Genomic DNA, 4,689 nt, shown 5'->3' with positions numbered 1-4,689 from the left:
TCACGTTCTACTAGATCTACTTATAGTTATTAAGTAACTGTAAGGACTATATCTATGCTTATGCAAGGGACAAAGATATAGAATGCCAAAGGGGGTATTTATCATTAATACGAAATAGATTATTTACGAGTAGCGTGAGAAAACACAACAATTAGTTGGCTCTTGGTCACCTACTCTTTCAATCTCCCACTTGACCGAAAGCCAACTACTTATTACCTAAGTCCCATCGACTGTCAATGTTTCTCATGGACCGGTATGGGTAAAGGCTAAGTTTAGGGTTCTAATACGTTGTCAACCGAGACAACTCTCTCCACTAAAGTTCGCCCCTATTAATTATCTTACTAATGAGATAATTACGATTCAGTATATGCTTGGATTTCTGATGAGACCTATTGAAATCATACATTAAACATTTGAATGTAATTTCGAATCCAAACTGCTACGTTCGCGTCATCTAATGCCGCAATATATTAAGCTTCGGAGGTGGAATCCGTCGTCATGTTTCACTTGGAACTGATACGACACCTTGTTAATAAGCATGAATATAAATCTCGACGTCCTTTTTGAGTTGTCCACTTCCGATTGAAACACTAAAGTCGTCGAACGACTTTATTTTCAACTCGGAATCCCCATAGACTATAACAAGTCCTTACTAATTCGCAAATATTTAAGGATTTGTTTCATTGTTATTCAACTTACTTGGTTGGGGTTAGAATGATATCTACAACGACGCTTCACTGCACACATTATATCATGTCTATAATATGAATTGGGATAACTAAGCGACCTCATCTATTTATCTCTATAAGTACGTATCCTCTAATACGTAGGAAGCTTATCCCAAATTCATGTGTTGAGAAATATTAGGACAATGGTGTTTTAGTTGAAGGCAACATTCCTACAACATTCCAATTCAGGCACGTGTACGCAGCGGAAAACAAAATTTTTAGTTTATTTATATAAACAAGAACGTGCACAATAAATCACAATTAATCGCGTACCTTTTCGCTTCCAATCACCGACAAACATGCTCGCATATATAATTAATTTAAATGACATAAATTAAATCATCATAGCATGCTCGCGAAATTAAATCAAATAATTAACATGCTCAACGAACGATTCACATAAACACATAATCGAACATATAGATTCATGTTATTCAATAATCAATTAACATACATTAATCTCAATTAATATAAATTAATGGGTAAATTACAAACACCCCCCTGAGGTATGGTCAAATTACAAAAACCCCCCTCTTGTTTGGATAATTACATCTACCCCCCTCAACTGTGATTTTTTTCTTACACATCCACCCTTATGGTGCCAAATTCAACATAATCGTCTAGATTCCGTGAAATTTGCTCTAGTTTGTACTCGTTTTGTGTAAAAATATAGTTTCCGATGCACCACAAACTGATATATACAAGCTAAAAATCACATATTATGATCATCTTGCTTCATAATGTAGAGTTTGAATGGGATAAAACGGGTACAAAAGTGATAATATTCCATATAATTTCGAAGATTCCACTAAATTTGAGGAGTTGAGGGGGTGGTTGTAATTATCCAAACAAGAGGGGTGTTTTTGTAATTTGACCATACCTCAGGGGGGTGTTTGTAATTTACCCTAAATTAATTAATACATGTATATGAATTAGGGAAAACTATATGTTACCCTTGAAGCGTGAATCGAACGAAGACTCGAGAAGATGGCTAGCTGCTCTTCCCACTTCTATTGATCCAACTTGTTTGCTGATCTGAAATTAAAAGCCCTGCTCCGACTTCAATATCTCCATGGTTATCAACTGGATGGACAATTTCTTCTGGACTATTGTATATTTATGAGTCTTGAAGCTTCTGCCAAAATTTCACGTCAATCCGATCTCCGATGATTTATGGCGAATTTTCTCGCCGGACTGCGTAGAAAATCTAAGAGCAGTTTTTCAGAATTGCCTTCTCGCATCACCGGCTTGTGGCGGCGCATGGGGGCGCGTGGAGACGACCCTGGTGGCGGCGTTGGCGGCATAATAATCTTCCTCCTCTTAGGTTTCACCTCGTATATTCAATCCACTATCCACACAACACTAGATACGTGATAGGCTAAGTACAACGATGAAGAACGAAGGGAAAAAGGAAGATGCCGATGCGGCAGGGAGTAGCGGCGGCGCGGCGTCTGGTGGCGGAGGTAGGGTTTCGGCTTCAAGGTGGACGACCGTGGGGAGAGAAGCTAGAGTTTCAAGCTTGTGTTATGTTTTTTTTGTTTTTTTTTTTTGTCTTTCACAAGACATATAAATCCTATTTATATGCTCATTGTAAAAACCCTAACAGGCCTTAAGTTGGTCTAGGCCCAACAACTTAAGTCCACTCTCTTTCTCAGCTCGTTTCTAACAAACGAATGCTCACAAAAATATAATAATTATATTTTGACAACGAGCACAAATTCTCGTCCATACGAGTACCACTTTACAATTTACCAATTTCCCAAATTGGAAACCCTAATTTAGGACTTACCAAATTGGGAAACTTCCCAATATAGAAAGTTCACTAAATTTCCGTCGGATTATTTTCCACTACTTATTCTCATCCGTAATTAACAATTACAAATGTTGGACTCAATCATATTGACTTCCAATTACACTAAGATTAACTAATTAATCTTAGCTCGTTGCATTAAGGATCTCAAGTACACGAGCAGTGTGACCCTCGATGGTTCAGATGTAAGCTAGCCGTGGGCCCACAACCCATTGTGGTTTAAACTCGTCCCTAGAGTTACAATTAAGTTGAATATAGTTTCAACTTAACTACCCAACGAATCAAGATTGGCGTTTAGCAACTATGCGTCATGATTCCCTAGATACAAATGAAGTGCCTGCAAGAACCTTGTGATATAGTTAACGTACAGTACGCTCCCTTCGATACATATATCCCGATTGAACTAGAGGCATTGGTTCGTCGAGACCTCTTTATGAGTTCAATCACTGTGTGGACGTTCTTGATTATATAATTCGTTCGTGTTTGACTTAGAGAAATAGATTTCTCTAATCACGACACTTTCAGCTGTGGCCACAGACTTCATGGATTATAAATCACAAGAACACACAGGATATCCTTGACTAATCAAGCGATCCAATCTCCTACTACAATACACAGACCTCCCACTAGATTTCGGACTGCACGAACACTGGCCCTTGGGGCGGTCCTTGGTGGAACTCTGGGATAGGTCACGATGCAGCTGGTCCTCTAGTGAAGTCACGATGATGTCTGGGTCTTAAGGATTAATGGTGTAGAAATATATCATTGAAATATCTACTCGATTATTGGGAACCACTTAAAGACCTCTAGATTAAGGGAGTTCAGTGAACTCATCAACTTATGAGCACCCACTTATGTATGCCGATGTCACAACACCGTTGACTGATGAGACGCAGTACACATACACTAAGTGCTAGTCTCGAATGGGAAAGGCCGATATCCTCATTAGTGGTGTAACCCGTTCACTAGGAACCATGTTTAACAGTTATTATACTTAACTAAATAATCTCATGATTCTACTAGATCTACTTATAGTAATTAAGTAACGGTAAGGACTATATCTATGCTTATGCAAGGGACAAAGATATAGAATGCCAAAGGGGATATTTATCATTAATACTAAATAGATTATTTACGAGTAGCGTGAGAAAACACAACAATTAGTTGGCTCTTGGTCAACTACTCTTACAGAAGGATCTGAGCTACGAGCGGGTATCATCGATGAAGGAGGCGTTCAATTTCTTCGACACCGACGGCGATGGCAAGATTGCGGCGTCGGAGCTCAGAATCCTTATGCGGTCACTTGGCGGAAACCCTACACAGGTGTAGCTGAAGTCGATAATCGTGGAGGAGAAGCTGTATTTCCCCTTCAGTTTCGCGAGATTCGCAGAACTAATGTCGAAGCACCCGAAGCCGGAGCCGTTCGACCGGCAGGTCCGGGACGCATTCAAGGCGCTTGACAAAGACGGAACTAGATACGTCGTCTTTTCGGACCTCAGGCACATATTCATCAGCATCGGCGAGAAACTTGATCCCGCCGAGCTTGACGAGTGGATCCGCGAGATCCATGTCAGATCCGATGGCAAGATCCGCTGCGAGGATTTCATCGCCTGCATGGTAGCCAAGTGAGAGAAGATGAATTTGCATTCTTTTGTATTTGGTGCACTGTAAGATTATATGTTTTGAGTGAAGAGATATTCGAAGTGGAACAGTGTCGAAATGGAGCTTTAATTGCATACACGTGCACAACCTACCGTCTACGCGAGTTAAGAAGGCTGATCGAGAAGTCGATTTGAAGATCTAGTTATTTATTTTATTTATGCACGTTTTTAATTTAGGATTTATTATGTTTTTATTATTTTAGAGTCTTTTATGGTTAACGTTGCTTATTTATAACTTTCCGTATTATAGTTTAGATAGGAGTCATTTTCCTGGTGAAAAATGAGTCTTTTAAGACCTTATTAATAGGTTAACAATTTGGCCTATTTTAATGGACGAATTTTAATGATATTTTGAATATTTGGTGATATTAATTCTCATTCGCTGTTCTAAAGCAACCTTTGGGATTTTAGAAGTGGATTCTTGTAAGTTTCTTAGCGACATAATATTGGTTTCTGGTTCATTATAACCACGGGGTCAATATTCCACCTT

The 4,689-nt window shown here is 39.1% G+C and overlaps 1 pseudogene; it reads left to right on the top strand.

The window, feature by feature from the left end:
* The first annotated feature begins 2,118 nt into the window (after positions 1 to 2,118).
* On the top strand, positions 2,119 to 4,167 carry LOC148769980 (putative calcium-binding protein CML13 pseudogene; annotated as a pseudogene).
* The last annotated feature ends 522 nt before the right edge of the window (positions 4,168 to 4,689 follow it).

This window comes from Erythranthe guttata, chromosome 6 (assembly GCF_056151865.1).
Source record: "Erythranthe guttata isolate IM_541 chromosome 6, IM_541, whole genome shotgun sequence".
NCBI lineage: Eukaryota > Viridiplantae > Streptophyta > Magnoliopsida > Lamiales > Phrymaceae > Erythranthe > Erythranthe guttata.
The sequence above is the reverse complement of the archived record's forward strand: the minus strand, read 5'-3'. Positions and strand labels throughout refer to the sequence as shown.